We start from the raw sequence: 20,121 nt of genomic DNA on the forward strand, positions 1-20,121 counted from the left end.
CAAAAGACACAACAACAATATATGAGGGCAAAGGGCAGTTATGTTCAATGTTGTTTGTTGGAGGGTAGTATCTATCAAAGAGCAAAGTCTGCCATTATTATTATATTTTGTAGCAACTTCACAGTCAGAGGGGGGTGTGCCTTCTCACAGAACTGGGACAGTGAGTGCATTTTGTACTCAAATAGATTACTAAGAATACTGATTCTTTTATTACCGTAGGTTGCCTTAAGGGAAATGAAATATTGTTTCTTATATAAAGTTATCTAGTTTTTACCATGGGGTTGCTTGACCATTTCTTGCAGCTAAACTACTGTGAATTAAATCATCATTAGACCAAAAGCGGAAAAAAATAAATTTTTTTTCACAAGCTAGGACAACACTACTGTTCATGCATACAGAGTGGTATACTCATTTGCTATTGCTTATTATATTTTTTCTCATTTTTCATTGTCAGCAGACCTGTAGCTTGGGTGCTGTGAAGAGGGTGGCTGGTTGCCAGCAGTTAGGAAGTGTGATCAGGATACCATCTTCATTCATTTGAGTGAATGCTGGTAATTTCAATGTCTGTCTGATTGTGAATGTAGTTTTTTTTTTTACTTAAGTAATTGCCTTTGGACTTCCAGTATAGTTATTTTAACAGAGTTGTTGTTGTCATTTTCTGCTCTAGGTTGGGTCTTATTGGACTCCAAGCCAGGCCCTTGGCTTAACACTGGCTCAGCTCTTCTTCAAAAATCTCTGGCTTGCCTATCTTTAACACATACATATATATATATATATATATATATATATATATATATATATATATATATATATATATATATACATAATATAATATAATTCTCTCCCTCCCTCTATCTCTATATATAGATATAGATATACCTGGGGATTCAATAAACTATGTGTAGGCTTAGCGTGAAGCCTATACTGAGTTTACATGTTTGCACAGTGAGTAGCAGTGATAATTACTTAAGCATACCATGCACCATGTTTAAAAGTAAACAAGAACAGTTTTATGGCCAGCAACAGTGTTGCTGGCAAGAAAACTATATAAAGCAACATGAACAGCAGCAGACATATAAACCTGTTTACCTATGGCCAAACTAGGTTTGTGGGAGTGCACCAAAAGCCACAATGACTACCAAATTTATTAATAAAGCAATGTATATATTTCCAACACATTACATGAAAGTGAATTTTTGTGCAGAGTACTGTGGAAACCTGTTTCAGGAATATGGAATAAAAGTTGTGCAAATGATCCATATGGGTCCATAGACTGCTTTATAAATAAAAAGTCAGAGGAAGTGTGTGTGTTGAAAAGGAGCATGCAGATGAATTGTAGAAATGAACACAGGGGAAGAGAAAAGGTAATGTACAGCACATGAGGGCATGTCAGTGAAGACAGTGGTAGCATGACCCCTAGTCACATATCAACATGATACAGTACAGACTGCACAGTTATTGTATATTATGTGACTGTCACACAGGATGACATATCAATGGAGAAGATTCTTTGTGATATAAGCATCCTGACATGAATAATAGAGAGGACATATATCACGGATGGTATATTCAATAGGGTTTAGGTCCATATTGTGAACCTGTGCAAAATGAGTTGCCTGAATATGAATCCAATGTCAACATAGCAGTACACATAGTAACAGGCCAGTGGATAACTGTAGACAGAGGCACACACAATCATGGACAATATCAGAATAATACCACCAGTAAGCCCATGTCTGTGACATAACATCTTTCATTCTGAATGATCATAGATGGTTTTGAAAGAACACACTTGTACAACTATAATGATTTGTCAGCAGTCTCTGAAGGGAATCAAGCATACCAAAATTTAACATCTTCCAGAGGTGTTAGGATGGACATTGTCACATCTGTATTTGCAATTACAAGCAATCCTGGCTAGTTTACAGGTGTGCATGCCATATATATGGCACAGTCCACACTGTCACGAATGTAACCCATGCCATCAGTGTTGTCAATCAGCTATGTATTTACTGTGTGCATCATAGGAACACGTATCACATAGGCATCTTGTAAAATACCTTGATGAGGGGTCCACACCATCAACCAGTAATGTGCATGCAACAAAAAGCATACTTTGGTATGGCTGATAAAATGTGTGGGAGATCACTGTGGCAAATGTGGTACAATTGAGTAACTCATCCCTGGAAGATGTCCTGTGAGGTACATGAAAAAAGGGTGCATTGTACTCAGTTATTGGTTTGATGAGGGCTGAGATCTATGAAACTATAATGCCCTTTGGTGTGGATGTCCTGCACATACTCAGGAGTTGTGTTACATACACGGGAGTAGTCACCACTTTCGGCAAATGCTGGTGGACATTCCCATCTACTTGAGTACACAGGTCACATGCCAACTGGTCTGCTCATGGGGGTGTGCTGTCTACATTATAATTAGGTTGTGTATTTTCTTTTACAATGTAACAAATCCCCCATGATTTTTGTTCATCTCATCTGTCTCCATGACTGCGGCAGTGATCCTTTGTGTGTGTTGATAATGCCTGTATTATACTGATATCACACTTGGATTCATTGATTGTGCACAATCTGAAGCCCTCCACAAAGCTGGTTAGACAAAGAAGTGCAAGTCATTCTTGATGTCTGAGCCTTAAATAATGAACAGGAAAGGGCATAACACAGAGCCCTGAGGTAGAGGCCTGATCACTGGACTCTAACTATAGGTCACTTTACACTTCAACATATTTAATCCTGTGGTCTACTCACTTGGTGATATAGGTGTTTATGCCCACTTGTGACAATGTCTCAGTAATACCTCATGGTAAATTTGTGTCAAATGCCTTGGCCAGGTCATGTTATGCAGGATGATAATGTTGTTCTCATGCATGCCCTTGTTGACATTCTTTAGGACATCAAACAGATGTAACAGACATGATGTAGCCTGAACAAATCACTCCTGTCTTTCACACACAGTCAGGATATTGACTATGTTCTTTTAGGAAAGGCCCATGTTGACTTGTTGGTCTACCTCACAGATGAGGAGAGTCATGGTGTGTCTATACATGCATGCATCAGGTGATGTTCCCCCCATGGTCAGAAGGATGCATGCTGATGTACACCCATTTACAAGAACTTAGTCTGTCTGGAGGCTGTGTTAAAGTATGGATCCAACCATGTCTGATAGGTCCATGTTTAGAGTCATGCTATAGATAACATGTGGTATTGTCAAGGCCCATTGATTCTGTGTTATGGGATGTAGAGAGCACACAGATGTGCTGCCCTCCTTAGAATAGAAAATGAGTCCAGGGTACATTTTTTGGCTAGGCTTGTAATGACCCTGTGGCTGATAGCCTAGTACCTACCTATTAACTTATGAACCTATGAGTAATGTTTGCATGGATACTGTGGCCTATGGCCAGTGGCGACAGGGTGGTGAAGTATGAGACAAACTGTCAGCTAGCAGATTGTCTATTAACTCCAGTTGGGTTTGTCTGGTGGCATCCACATGCAGATCTCTGCTTAGCTGTGTATTCCACTTAATATTTCAATTTTCTTTTGGAATAAATAATTTGTGAAAAGACCTACAAATATCACTTTGGTCATTCTTCACATTCCACACACTGGTACTATGCACACAGTTGTACAACTGTACCATACCACTCATCCTGGAAACATCAAAAATCTGGACAAAGGTCCATGAAAAGTAGTACAACTGACTAACATAATATTTGCATTTATAATCATATAACCCCACCCACTCCAATGGAATTGTGGGATACCAACATGAAGAGTGACATCGCCAATATCCTGGCAGACAGGTTCAGTGCAAACTTCTCCACCCCCCCCCCAAAAGAGCAAGTATCTATCCCGGCAGAGGGCTGCCTCCCAAACATATCAGATGCTCAGGTGAAGGCTGCCCTCTCCAAAGCAAAACACACTGCTTCCATGGGACCAGATGGTGTCCCAGGTTGCGTCCTACATGAACTACAAGAGGAACTAATCCATCAAATAAAACAGCTATACAATCTCAGCCTCACTACAGGATATGTGCCCACATAATGGCGTACAGCAACAGTGGTCCCACTCCACAAAGGTGGAGCCTCTACGGACCCGGGAAACTATTGCCCCATAAGCCTAACTAGCTTAGTCTGCAAGGCTATGGAGAGGATCATCATGGAGCTCGTAAACAAAGACATTGGGGACCTACAGACACTAGATCCTACCCAGTTCAGCTTTGTCAAGGGCAGATCCTGCCTTTTGAACCTGGTTGACTTCTTTGAAACAGTCACCAAAGCCATAGATGAAGGGAAGGTAGTCCACACAGCCTATCTGGACCTTGCAAAGGCATTTGACACAATACCCCACTCGGGCATCATAGATAAGCTATCCAGCTTAAATATAAACCCCTATGTCACAAGATGGGTCGCAAACTGGCTCAAAGACAGAACCCACAGAATGAGAGTTGCTGGAGCCATGTCAGACTCGAAACCAGTCACAAGTGGCATCCCACAGGGTTCTGTCCTGGGACCACTATTGTTCGGTATATACTTTTCCGAGATACAGGCAAATGTGGGAGGACTATGGCTCACCAAGTTCGCAGACGACTGCAAACTGGGCGCCATAATCAACTCTCAAGCTGACACAAACATCCTTCAAAAAGGTCTCACAGAGACAGATAACTGGTGCCAGCACCATGGTTTAAAGCTAAATGCCAAAAAATGTATAGTCATACCCTTTGGCAAAAACAATGTGCCCACAAATTACCACATAGGCGGAAACCCATTAAGTACAGAGAAAGTTATTAGGGACCTGGGGACCCAAGTTGATAGCAATCTCTCCTTTGAAAACCATATCAGCAAAGTGGTTAGAAAGACCTTCTACATAGCCCACCTCATCACAAAGGGTTTCACATCTTGATCAAGAGAGGTAATCATGCCCCTTTATTCATCCCTCATCAGGCCCATCATAGAATACAATGCCCCTTTTGGGATGTACCTTACCCGACACCTGCAGCAATTCGAAAGACCCCAAAAGTATCTCACCAAGAGGATCAAGGGTCTCAAACAGATGCCATATGCTGCTCGGTTAAAAAAACTCCATCTCTACTCAGTTGCATACCGCCTACTTCGAGGCAATCTATGCCTGACATACAAAGCTATATCAAATCCAGAATTAATGGACATCCTCCACCTCAGTAAATCTAAATCCCTTAGAGCCACACGCTCAAGGGACTTGAACCTCAGCACAGAAATAAATAGAGCTTGCTGGAGGGACAGGTTCATAACCCAGAGGCTCCCTTCGCTCTGGAATAGAATTCCAGTTCATGTGAAGCAGAGCACCTCACTGAATCTCTTCAAGAAGAATCTCGATAAGTGGATGGGGGATCGTAGATTTGTCCCAGGGATTACTCCCGTGTCACTATTAGACAGAGGGACAGTAAACTAAACCTTAAAAAGGGCACAGTATACTCAAATCAAGGGGTGGTGTAAGCCATACAGAATCGGGCTAGGCTTATAATTGCTCCAGGGCAGATAGCCTAGTATGAACCTATGAACCTATGAACCTATAAATAATAATAAATAATATCAGACATTTGAGTTTCAGACTTCATGTTCCTCAGAAAAATACATCATAATGCAAAACCTGTTATTCTAGCAATTATCTGATTTTTCAGGAGCAATATTTAAAATCTGTCCCTATTTTTTAGCCTTTGTCCCACCATTATTTTTGGCTTTGTCCAGATTTCTTGCTCTGAGAGATTGAGAGGTATATGACTCAGCCTGTGCTATCACTAATACAGGTTTGTAGGTAATACTTGTATAACTTACTTATATGGCTCACTTTAAAAAAAAAAAGTGGAGTTATAGTTTACAAATTATAGTTTAACCTAGTGTGTGTCACAGAAATGTCAATATCCAAGCACCAAGAACAAATGCAATTAAGATACTTAAACCGAACCAAAAGAAAATTTAAAGAGGGACCACTAGACTGGCAGTACAAGGACAGTGTAGACAAAGTTTAGCACCCTGATAACTTAACAGTAACTTAACCTGCCACTTAATCCTACATTTGGGCTATAAATACATTAATTTGTCAAAGAACACTATTAAAAACAAAAAACAATATATATCCCTACCTCTTAAAGATTTTTGAGAGTGTACTTCATAGCCAAAGTCTTGTAATACTGTCAATATTTATCAAGTTTCGAAAGTATTACAACTTTATTATGAGATAGTAGAGTAGAAAGAGTCTATATTATATTGTCAAAAGCTGATAATAAAGAATCTGATATTGTCGGCACGACAATAGCGAATATTCAGAATATCAAATGTGTAAACAGAAATCTCTGTAAGGGGAGGTTTCCATTTACATCAATGTAGTGCGGTCTTGGAGTTGATATATTTAAGTAGCGGGGGGTGTGGGGGTGCAGGGGGGCTTGCCCCCTGCCTACACCCTTTAGTTTTTCTTTTTTTTTAATTATTTTTTCGGAACAATCGATGTTTTAATAGTTCGATCATTAAAGGTTGACCGTTAGTGATTCGAACTATTAAACATTTGATGTTTTAATATAGACCCGAGTAGAAAAGCTACTGTCACAGGTCATACCAGTGATCAGCCAAATGATCTAATGTTAGTGTGATTACCTGAGTTAACCACTATAGCAGACCAAAAACTGATTACAAATAGTTCACCTAATTACTTACGGCAGTCAGAACTCTGAAATCATCTCTCATTAGGTACCGTAACATCACCACATTAAGATTCCCCATGATGGCAAACTCTAATGAATGTTACAATTTGCAAGCAAACCACACACTCCTTGCCTTACTACCACATGCTGTTGTACTGTACTACTCAAAAGACAGACTTCTGGGTAGAGGACGTCATCTAGATTCAGGTCCTGAAAATAGCAAGGATAAAAATAAATCACAATTGATTCTTGGATTTTTACCCTTGAAAAACAGAATTGGTTACCTTATTTTACCTGGAAAACTTAAAATGGGCTAAATAGTTATGTCATTTTTCTCATGAAATATTGGCCGTTACCATTCGTTTTTTACTTAACTACCAGAACTGGCTGCCTAAGAGAAGTGTCTCCATTGCAGGCAGCTGTTGCAAAGTTGTACAAATGGAAACTGCTTAAGTGCATCTCATATAAAACTGATTCTCTTTCCACTACTAGAAATATTCATTGGATGCCAAGTGCAGTTCTTACACAATGGATTTATTTCACTTACAGTGTGAGAATGACGACTAAGAATCAAAGTAGAGACAGCTACGCTAATGTAGGGTGCCTTCTAAGTGACCTATATATTCAACAAAATTTTGTGTTATGGCATGATTATATCAGTGTTTTGTACATTTCTGAATGAAATGTTTAGATTTACATTTGCATGCATGACAGTTGTGTTTTCCCATAACTTATTGGCTGTATACTGGGAAGTTGAGGTATCTCCTCTGCTCAATTTAACACAGATATAAAAAAAAATTTAGAAACAAAATGTTACAGCAGGAACCTCAGACAGGCAAAGATTAGAAATACAAAGCAAAAGCAGTGTGTCAAAAAGATGGCTCAACCAAGACTGTCAGAAAACATAAAAAGCCATCCTGAGCAAGTAACCACACGACAGTGCTACATCCAATACAAATGCCAATGGTATCTAAAAAATCCAAAGTCCGTAAGCAAGTAAAGCTGTTTATTAACATAAAATATAAACATAAAATATCCTGCTTGTGCCTTTTGAGGTCATTATAATGTGGACTACACTGTTCTCCAGTGCATGGAATGCCAGTTGCACTGGAGACAGCCTTGGCTAGAGAATTCCATGCTTGAGACTTGTACTGGGAGGCGGTATAATCTCTCTGCAAGAGCCTTTGGCTGTGGCACTTTACAAGGAGTCCAATGAAGATTCTGGAATCCTCAACAACCCACCTCTGCACCTTAAATTTTGTACCTTCCCTTCTATCACTAGACATGTCATACCAGGAAAAACAGCAATAGTTAAGAGTGATTTGCTGCCAGTGCATGTTATCACATTTACTACTAGAGCGTAAACCTGAACAACCATGCCAACCAAGTGTGCACAATGGTAAGGGGAGAGCAACAGTGCCAAACAGAGAAAAAAACAGTTTATGAACTAAGTAGGGTAATGTGACAATTGGCATTAGTTTTTGGTTTAGATGCTGCTGTACCTGTTACTTGGTTTACCTTTGAAGACATATATTGGTGGTATAAATTATATGACCTGACACATTTTTGGTGTGGCCTTACACAGTGATAACATGAATTTGTACAATGTGGTATTCAAACCTATGCATTAAAAATAAAACATTATCTTCCATATAGATGATTTTTCATCCTTGCCACAGAATAACTGCTTGTTGAACATCCTTATTAATTGTAAATATGTATACATATGACAGAGTGAGGGGTAAACCAGGCACTTGTGTGATCTGACAAGTTCCTGGTTTACACATTCATGTGAGTATGATAATGATAGAGGGCTGGCGGCCATCCAAGGCCAGAGAGGACAATTATAATTACAGAAACATAGTATTCAGTATACCCTCTGTCACACATATAATTCATATCAGCCCCACTGCTATACATACTTATAGTCATTTATAATTATGTTTGAATTTTTTATTTGTTTTTTAAAATTAAGTAGCTACACATTAATTAAATTACCAGTGTGCTTGATTAGAACCCAAGCTCACCTGTATTGCAGCCCTACAATTACACCTGCAGCCACAGGAACAGTTAAGAAACAGCTTTATATTTTCATATGCATTATTAAGTATGTGTGTTAACTGCCACCCAATGCCACTTAGCGTGTTTTGATCAGCAGCAAAAAATAGAATATGCAACGTATCCATTTTTAAATTGTCTACTATCTGCAGGTATTCTAGACCTGCAGGTTCATAGGTTCATTGATTAGTACTAGGTCTAGCCAATTACCTCAAGTGAGGATCAAACCCTGCACCTTGTGTGTGTAAGGTAAACATCTTAACCATTATTGGTGAAGGTTGCTAATTACTGCTTAGTGGATTTGTGTGATGGAAAGCAAAAGATGCAACAAAGTATTCTTTTTGAAATTGAGAATGACTGCATCCTGTCTGCTTCATGTGTGGGCCATTTGTCCAGGTTTGCATGAACATAAGTGACAGGTAAACATGGCAAAGTTCACCTTAATTTATCCTAGTGAGCAGTATGTATTAGGTCCTTAAAAGACAAATGTGGGACTTGAACCATGATTTACAGATAGTGCATACTGTGTAGATCACTGTATTTAGCAGATATGCTATACAAACGTGATTCATAGGTATAGACTATGTATTGGTTATCATAGAAGTAGATTACATTACATTTATTGTATGTATCTATTTCCCATGTTTTCACTAAGCTGTGCACCTTGCAAATAGTGGTATTAAATAAAAATGCAAATAAACAACATTAGAAAATAAATGTCAGTACACATTAATGAGCCAACAAAACACATGAATGAACATTCTTCTGCATACAAACAAGTCCAAAACCATTAACAGTATTAACAAGACATATAACACTTGTACACTCTCAGTTGTTTGTACATGTTAATTTCAGATGGAGTGCAATGAGTGATTACACAACCATTTATAACTACTGTTTGCAACAATGCAGCTCTGTCTTATCTTTGTATGGTATTCATTCTTCTATTATTTAAGCAGTAATCTGAGACATGCAGTCTGTAAGGCTTTTTATATCACTTCATATCATTTTCATATCATTGTCCTTAAAATGTATGAAAATATTAAATGGCAATGCTATACAATGTTCAACAAAGGCAGGGATGGTTTGGATATTACTGAACAGAAACTGAGAAATGAGTGCTGCTTACTTACATTTAAAATGTTGATACAATTACTTCTACACTTTTGTAAGTGTAACCTGGCTGATGCACCCATTGGAGGTAAGGGAGTCTGAATTGCTGTTGCGTTTTCCTTCTCCCTACCATATATACGCATTAGTAAATGCAAATGTTATCTCTATGCACTTCTTTGAAGTTTACTGATGGCATAGACATTTTTGTCAGGACATTTTACTTTTTCAGATACACAACCTTATTAACTTTCATCACAAGTGTTACAGTTACAACTGTTTCTCTTTACACTTGTCTATGTTATTTCAGTGAACTGTAAATGTCCTATATTGTCAATGACACAGGGGTGTTAGCCTTCTAGGATGGCCCTAGGCTGGCACTCCCACCTCTAGGGTACTGCTGGGTACAGGTAGATATGACTGGCAATTGCATAAAAATGACTGTTCTGTGGTAAATGTGTCCACATGTTTTTCGGACAGTTTGTTTGAAAGCACTTATAATGATTGACTGATTTATTTCTTTTTGGTACAAAATGTCATTTGCTGTTGTATTTGTGAGTGGGAGAGCCAAGTTCCATTTCTGTGTTGCCACAATTAAAAAATGTTTTTACGGAGGTGTTCTTTGCTATTGTTAGGCTTTGTTTTGGATCCAACATTGGCTTGTGTATGCCTGTAATATCTTACAACCACATAACCCTTTTTATATTTGAATAAATTAAGTTTTTTGTTTCTCTAGCGGGTAATACTGAAAAACTAATAATATGTGGTATGTCGAAGCAGGACTTTTATTTATATGATATTTATGTGTAGTATCCTTCTTTTGTGTTTTACATCATTTAGGACTATGGCATCCAAGTGACCCAATCCCCACAAACCCCCCCTTCAGTGACTCAGAGAACAATGTGATTGTACAAGCTTTCGTTAACATGGTGCCTTTCTGCTTGAGAGAGGATGTGGGGCTATGTCTGGAAGAATGCAAATTTGGAACCAGATAAGTGGACAATGTCAGTGTTGTTCAGGGGTGCAGCAGGACATATTGATCAGGTGGGTCACAGACCACTGATATGATTTCTTTGACCAGGAGAAGAGCAGCTGTGGTTGCCCATGGATAGCTGAATATAGGGTCAGTTGCTGCAGAGCCACCACTGACACCAAATGAAGAGTTCCTGTCCACTGTTAGGGATCAAGAGAGCTCAGTGGAAAGTGCACAACAGCATGTGATTGATGTTGGTGCTGCTGTTTCAGGGAAGACAAGAATGCCCCAGGAGAAGCTTCCAGGTTGGCTTACAAATATCAATTTTTAACAATTTTTTGCATAGTAAAATATTGAAAGCAATAGTTAAGTTTGTTTAATACATTTTTGGAGGACCTATTTATAGAATGATACAGTTAACACTTTCTGGTTCATTACACATAGACTTGGGGTGGACATTTCATCCAAGTTTCAGTTAAATGTATTGTTAATGGACATATTAAGGCAAAACATTTTTCCCTCTGTGATACTGTTATTGTGACAATGGTGTCATTATATTTTGCTTAACTTCTTCGAGGACAATCCTTCCTGTAAGTGTGGAATCATTTATAGATGCTAAGTTGAACATTTTTATTTCAGCACTGATGACCATTTGACAAAAATATGCATTTGTCCATATGTGTGAGGTGGTCTCAGGACTGTGTGTGTGTATTGCTGTACCGTCTGTGATAGTGGCACCAGTGTTAGTCTGTTAGCATATATTAAATTGTAGCAGTGTAGCTATTAATTTCTTTCCAGTGTCTGTTGCTTATTATCACAGGTGATCCTGACAGTGGAAATGTAGGATTCTTACCATGATGTCAAAGTATCTGCAGACTCTGATGAAGATGGTGGCCAAATACAGGCACAGTCAATGGGGTGCAGAGGTTGAATTTGACACTGAAGTTGGCCTTCAGCCATCCCCTATAATTCCTTTGGACATAGCCAGTAGGCCTATGCAAACCCATTCCAGTGAGCCCTGAGATACTGGGCTGGTGAAAGGTGAGACACTTGATCAGGGTAGTATGGTTACTGCAGCTTCACTGCCTGTTGACTGTGGCAGTAGCCAAAGTTTGGGTGAGGTGCCATGCAGGAGGGCTGTTAGTGGTGCTCAGAGGAGGCCTGCTGTCCATCCTCCATCTGATCCTGGTGGACCTTTCCATGCCACTTGACATATGTTTATTGCCATCAAAAAGGAACAGGCATATTCCAATCGGGCATCCATGGAGATGCTTAGGACTGCTGATGTAACACAGGTTGACATGTGTGCCTGCCTACATTGTGTTACTGATTGAATGGATCAGATGAATGACACTTTGGAAAGGGCAGTCCTTGTAATGGAACTTCTGCTGGGAGGGTAACAGCATCCATGTTGATGTAGGTGAGCCACATCATCTGATGTCAGCTGACGTGGCCATGCCTCATCATTCTCCCGTAGTGGCACTGCTTCCACTACTCTGTCAGTGGTTGAGGTGTCCACACCCAGATGTGGCAAGTGTTGGGATCATGGTCCTAGGCATACTTGAAAGGACAACTTGTCCAGCAGACATCAGTCACATTCAGGTAGCAGCAGTGCATCTGACCATGGGCATGGATGCGCCAGTGCAACTCCTGGCAGAGCCACCTCTTGAGATCAGAGATGACAATGATGAACTATCACCTCTACCATGCATGGCTCACACCTGTCTGATGTACCAGGACAGAGAGCTAGCACATTGCTTGGGTGTGTTCTTGCAGACACTCACTGAAGAATTTCACCTGGAGTGCCCATAGAGACACACACATAACAGTTACATGAGTCAGTCATAAGGCTTACAGCTCATTCAGTTTCAGTGGCCATTTGATACTTTATTCAAATGTCTGCCTGTTTCTCTTACTCACATGCAATCACTATTTTATTTTTGTCAGCTTGGACTCCTTCTCCTCCATACAACACCCTGTGCAAATGAAGATATCTGTGGCATATCCTTGTTTTCTATCTTTTGCATCCATGGATAGATAAGTCTTTTGTCTGATGCTCAGGGTGCATAGTTGACTTACTGCATAGTATATCTGTGTTTGTGATGCTGTTTTGCAAATTGTACTGCTTTCTTATTTCAGCAAATGAGTCATGGTAATGTGTACATTTCTCTCAACTTCTTAGACCAGCATAGTTGGATCAAGCTATAAATAAAAATGTGACAAAGGGCTGAAAATGGGGAGAGTTTTAAAAAATAGTGGTTTTAAAAAACTTAGAAAGTTGATAGAATAACAGGTTTTGCATTACTATTTTTATGTTTTTTTCTGAGGGATACAAAGTCTGAAAATGAAATGTGTGTCATTAGTTTCTAACTTCACTCTTTACTGATTTGCCAGTAAAAAAGTACGAGGCCAAACTGTTGACATTTGTTGAAAATCTGTGCATTTCAGATGTATGAATGTGTGACTCTTTGATACATAAGGCCTATTAGTTGATAGAGGACAAATGTATTCACATAAATCTCTGATGTCATATCTTGATACAATTGCTGTAAAAATCACCCACCTTATACTTACTTATATTACCAAGTAGCAGTATGCAGGGATAGACCATTTCTTTGTATTCTTAGACATTTATTTTTCTATTCCAGGTTCAACACTTGCCTTGGAAATCTGGCAGTTGCAAGAGTTTTAGTTTGGAGTTGACTCTATCTGATGCTAGCACTACACAGCTGTTACATGGGTATGTAAAGGCTGTGAGCATTGCCTGGCATCATTGTTTCTGCATGTGTGTGTATAGGATGAAGGTTTTTTTCCCCTTAGGTGGTGAGCATATGTGCTATCCTTTGCCTCTTGGCCAGTGTGAGGGCATATTGTGCATGCCTATGTCTGCCTACACCCACAGTGGCTGTTGGTTCCCCCTCTGGCTCCTCATCTGCATGTGGCTGTGGTGACCTTACCAGTGGTGATGGGATATGTGGCCCTTCCCCTTGCTGTTCCTGATGAAGCTGTTTTCTCAAGATAATGGTGTGAAGCATGGCACAGACAGTGAATATTTCAGCACATGTACAGAGATAGTACTGCAGGACTCCACCAGATGTATCTAGGCACTTAAATCGCAACTTCAGCAGCTCAAACACATGCTCTGTGATATTTCTTGTTTGCACGTATGCCTCATTATAGCATTCTTCAATTGCTGTGTGTGCATTTCTAATGGGAGTCATCAGCCATGATTCCAGTGTATAACCTGAATCCCCAGTAAATGACTCTGGGGGATATCCCCCAGAGTAAACATCTCGTACAGTTTACAGTTGTGCCAGATATGTGAGTCATGGTAACTACCTGGTTTTCCAACACACACATTCAGGATAATTCCCTTAGCGCTACACACAACCTGGCAGGTAATAGAGTGGTAGCCATTTCTATTTATGTACACCCTTCCCTGTTCCCCAGGTGGTGCTTTGATTTCTACATTTGTACAGTCTATGGCACCCAGGACTTTAGGGTAGTGTGCTACAGGGTACAACTCCCACATAGTTCTGGCTCTGTCCTCAGGAGTACAGGGAAAATATATGTACTCACTGGCATGTTGTAGCATAGCATTAAGGAACTGATGGGGGATCCTGGATGCCGATGCCTGTGACACCCCCAGCATGTCCCCTGTTAGTCCTTGGAAGGTTCTTGTAGCTAAAATTCTAAGTGCTGCACATACCTTAGTCTCCACTGATATTGGTTCTCCTCAGTTTGCCCTTGATTTCAGTTGAGGATGACAGAGGTTGCAGAGTTCCTGAAATGGGGTTTAAGCATCTTTCTCCTTCTTGGCTGTGGTCTATTAGCAGGAGCAGCAGCATAGACTTGTGCATACTGCACACACACATGAATAAGAGCAATAGCAGCCCCTAACATTCGTTACATGTAGCCTAGTTTCTGTGCTGTATTCCAATAGGTTTTGGAATTCACAGGGAAACCAGCACTGAGTCTATATGGTCACTTTATAGCTTGTTGAATTTCTCCTCCATCATGGGTTGGTTGATTAGCATACAATTCATCTGCTTATACTATAATTAGCATTCCATGATGTTTCCCATGTTTGTGCGACTGTACATGGCATGTAGAGCTGCTTACTGAATACAAAATGGTGGAATATTGTATGCACATCATTCAGTGTCGCACACACGGTTTTAGCAAGCTGTGTAGGCTTTATTGACTCTGCACCATAGATTATTTATATAGAGATATAGATATAAGTTAGTCTCAGGCTCCCTTTATACCATATTGCTATAGGTTCCTTAGTGTTGCTTAGAACTATTTTTAATGTAGTATTTGGAAGGATTTTTTTTTTTGCTTTTCAGACTTTATTGCAATACTTATGTAAGGATTTTTCTTATTGTCCACAATAATCCTTCACCTGGCATATTTCCTCTTTTTTCTTTTAAACGTGTTTTAGCTCAGCTGCTGCTCCCATTATCATAAATTTAATAGACAACTTAACTGGTTCATAGCTTGGAATTCAAAGGGTGCGTGTACTTTAATGCAACCCTGAAGTTGCAGTAGTATACTAAAGTAAACTGGGTATTCTTATATGTAATTGAAATTTCATTTTCTTTTTGTTGAATGATGGCCATAGGGTGAGAGTTGTTGCCTGCATCCCTGAGACAAAAACAACTGATTAAAAGATAATACAAAAGTGCCTTTGCTAGACCTATTTATAGATAAGTGTATTATTCAACATGCATTGATTGCCTCCCTTTTTTTGTAAAACTCTTCTTCCTTATGGGGGCATTACTAGCTTCTAGTCCCACTCTTCTACATATAATTTTTAATTTGGTCATGTCCTTTAAACAGTCTCTTGTCTGTCTCCCAGATAGAACCTTACAGCTTTAAGTCAGTATCAATGGTGTTTGGTTTCTTCAACTCAAGGAAGCTTGCAGGAAACAAGTGAGAGGGCGGTGCTAACTGGAATGAGGTGGGACTATATTACAGCAGCTCAAAGGCAGTTTACCTGTAATCAAACAATAGATGGGTTTTTAAACCTGATAAAATCAGAAAGGACATTTCAGTGTTGTGGAACATGTTGAGGTATTTCACATCTTTTCAGGATACAAAATGAATGAAGCTAAAACAAAGGCAATAGCTGTAAATTATGTACCCACACACAAATTGGTTCAGCAATATCCATATGTATGGGGGACATGATAAAATGAAGTATTTAAGAGTATGGATTAAACAGGATTCTAGTGTGGCAGCTAAGGATATGTGGAAAGAGGCTAAACAAACGGTAATACAAAACCTGAGAAACTGGAAGCTCTGTTATATGGATATGGGTCACAAGATACATGCAGTTAAAATGTTTTTAGTCCCTTTAGTTTTATACACAGGTGAAATATATGTTTAACAACCAGAGGAGAAGTTGTGATAGCAATTAATAAAGACCTGAAGGATTTTATCTTGGAGGCGAAGAAGGCAAGTGTCAAGCGGGATAAGCTGATTCTTCCAATAGAACAAGGCAGTTTGGGATTACCCAATTTGAAGGGGTGTTTCACAGCTATACAGCGAAGGCTCCTATACATACGTAGCACAAGCAGAAACCTATAATTCAGTATGGAAGCATGATGATGAAACAGTGGAGAATATCAAGAAACAAGGAGAGACTGGGATTTTGGATGCAGATCCTTAAGGTGAAAAACAATAATTATACAGAATATTATGTTCATAAAGTAGCAGAAGGTATTCTAAGAAATAAGCCAACATAGGAATGGAGAAAGGAGATTCTGCCAATAGGGATGACTGCAATTAGAGATTCAGAAAATAGGCAGGAGGGGGCTGGGATTTATTGGAGAAAACTGGCAAAAGAAAGGTAATAGAAACAGAAGAGGCCAAGAATTTAATTGGACTGAAGGCTGCAGATTGCCTTCCCTATCAAGCATTGATATCAGAGTGGAGGTAAAGAAAAAGAAATAAGGGGATCCTAGGTGCAAGAAAGGCAATGGTAGAGTTTTTAGTAGAATATAGAATAGAAACTGCTGTGAAAAATGAATAATTCATAGACCATATAAAGTATTGCAGGATAGCTACGAATTAATCAGAGGAGGTTAGAAAAGATTGGAAAGAGAGATCGGATAAGCAATTTACAAAGAAACAATAGGGGATATCTGTATGTCTCCTAAATATGCAACAAAGTCTAGAAAAGTTAGGCTCTTTGCTTGGAAGTGTTTACATAGGTATTTTTATATCTCAAGTAGACTCCAAATAATTTTTCCTCAGATAGACATCAACTGTTGGAGGTGTGGTGGGGAAGAAAGAGGTAAATGGGAATATATTTTCTGGGACTGTAATGCATTGGTAGATTCTCTGCAGACTGGTCTGTCAGAGATACTGGGTAAGCAAATTGGTGTGAATAAGAAAGTGATTTTTTTTTTAACTATGATACAGAATCGGAATTGCCTAGATATTGTAAGGCCTTGCTGAGTCTAATTATGATGGCTACAAAAAAGCAATTACTAGAAAACGGAAATGAAAGTCTAAGCCAAATGTACTAGAAGTAGTGAATATAGTAACAGAGATAAAACAAGGGAATTGGGATTTTTAGAAAAGGGTAGGAGCAAATTACATAGAAAAAATGGGAATTGTGAGAAAAATACATGCAGAGGAGGAATGAGGTTTAAAAAAGGCAGGATTTGAATGAGCTATGTAATTTTTGACTGACAATGACTGTATAGATTATAAGTGATGGATAATGTTTTCAACTAAAATTATGTCAATATGGTTTGTGATGTATAATGTTTGCAACTAAAATTATATCAGCATGGTTTGTTTTCATTTATATAAATGTATGATTGCCTATGTCATATGTGATAATTTATTAAAGATGTTTCTTGTTTAAAAAATGGCTGGGTTCAGTCATTTTCATGCAAGGACTATTTCAGTACTTATTCAGCATAGCTAAATTATTGAATGTATACAACTCAGGTGTCTAATTTTGATAACAAAAACAATAGTAATAATAGTCCAAGTCATTTATTTCATTTTGTTCTATAAAAAACACACTTGCCCTGCCAAGCTAGATCAGTGACTGTTTAACAAAGAAAAAGGATATCAGCAGTCAGTCAGTTCCATTCAGTGACTGCTTCTTGCCAACCAGCTACAGCCATTTTATTAACTGTGAACATCTCAGATGTCTGATTCTGAACAAAAGAATTAATAATGTTGTCTGAAGTAATGTTCTTTAGCTTAATGCACTCAAATATGGTGCAGGCCTACTGCAAATCCATGTCACACAGATGCGCCCACCAGTTACAACTGTATTAAGGATTGCATACACCTCAGATTTCTGATTGTGATCAAATTAATTAATAAATAAATAGGTGCATAGGTGTATACTAGGCTAATGGCCACTGGGGTCTTTATAAGGTTAGTCAAGCATCCCAATTATATTCCATAAATCTATGTGCCTTTGTGGTTATTTTAAGGGATTTATGTAAGATAGGGCAAGATTTTCAGGCTTCCTCTGTCCATTAGAAATATAGGTGCTAGACCCAGGGTGTATTTTTAATTTCCCATCCACTGGTTCAAGTTTCACTTGGATAGTGTTAGGGAAGAGATCTGCTTCATGTGAAGGGGAAGCCTGTTCCAAAAAAGAGGGATTATCTGACACACATACCTGTTCCACTAATGTGCCCCATTTATGTCACAAGCAAAGTTTGAATCCTTTGATCAAAATATTCTGTTGTTATTTATTCTGCCGATATGCAAAAGGTCCATCTAAGTAGGATCAAAGGATGTTTTATATGCCAAGAATACAGTATAGTGATAGTGATGTGAGGTGATCTGCACAGGGCATGTTATTTACACCCTGTTTTCTTTTTTTGAGGAACCTCTGTGGACATTACAGTTGTTGTATCTGCCTGGTTAGGTATTTACCAAAGGGGGCATTAATTCATAGGTTCATAGGACAATAATGGACCTGATGAGGGCCAAATACAGTGGAATGATGACTTACTTGGATTCAGATGCTATGCCCCTGCTCATAAGTTGAGCAACATAGAATGATTTCCTTACAACCTTAAGCACATGTTGGTCAAAAGCCAGGTTACTATCTACATATGTACCCCAAATCCTGACTACTGGTTCTACTTTTAGGGGTATGTTATTGATGAGGTATTTCTTAGGGTGGCTGATATCCCAACTGGTACTATTAGACATTGCTTGGGAAGAGTTTTAATCTGTGACTTTGGCACCAGTCATTTGTCTGTGTTAGTCCTTCCTGTGGGATGTTACTATCTTGGGGGGATTCTGTGAGTATTCCTAGTTTGCAATCATCTGCAAACTTGTCATTTGGATGCCCTTGATACTAGCCTTTACTTATGAGAAGTAGATGACAGAAATAAGGTGACCAAGTACAGAGCCCTGAGGGGATCTGCTAGTGACTACCCTCCATGAGGAGGTGGTCTCCCCTATCCTGTTATTTACTAGGTCATATAAATATGGGGAGATTCCTCAAGACTGGTGACATGCACTTATTAAACCTGTCTTTAAGGGAAAGGGGAGTAGGAAAAACCCAGAACCATATAGACCCTTAAGTCTACTTTCATGTTGTAGAGAAATAATGGTGAAGGTAATATTAGAAAAGTTGCTGTCAGACCTGTATACCTTGAGACTTGAAAACATATATAAGAATGCCACCTGTAATATTATGCTCTATTAACAATATAATAACAGCTATGAATGAAAAAGTGTGCTTTGATGTAATTTATACAGATTTAGCTTCAGCATTTGACAGGGTCATACACAAAACACTGATCAATAAATTAGAACAACTAGGTATTGATGTACTCTTGATAAGATGGATAGCTGCATGCTTACAAATCAATTTATAAATGTAGTTTCAGATTTAGGGAAGACAGAGTAAAATGCAGAAAAAAATAAACGTGATTTAAATACCTAGCCACAGGACAGAAACAACTTGAAAGAAAAACAGTGCAAGCTTAAAATACATTGCATTAATAGCTTTGACTTTAAACTCAGGAAAATTGTAAACAGGAACCATGCAAAACTGTGTTAAATGGTAATTAGTGCTGTAGTTAAAATGTTATTCCCTGGATGCAAAATTGTATCCAAATGCTTTGTTTGGTTTTATCTGGTGGAGTGCTCTTTTTCTTCAATAGTCTAAAGAATAGGCAAAGTAATATATTTAGTTTGTTGTCAGAGGCATACTGCACAATTCACTGCAGTCTCAGATATGCCCAGAAAGATACCCACACACAAAGACCGACAGACCCAAGTACATACACACAGAG

Source organism: Protopterus annectens, chromosome 3.part0, assembly GCF_019279795.1.
Source record: "Protopterus annectens isolate FY-2018-M chromosome 3.part0, PAN1.0, whole genome shotgun sequence".
NCBI classification, from domain to species: Eukaryota; Metazoa; Chordata; order Ceratodontiformes; family Protopteridae; genus Protopterus; species Protopterus annectens.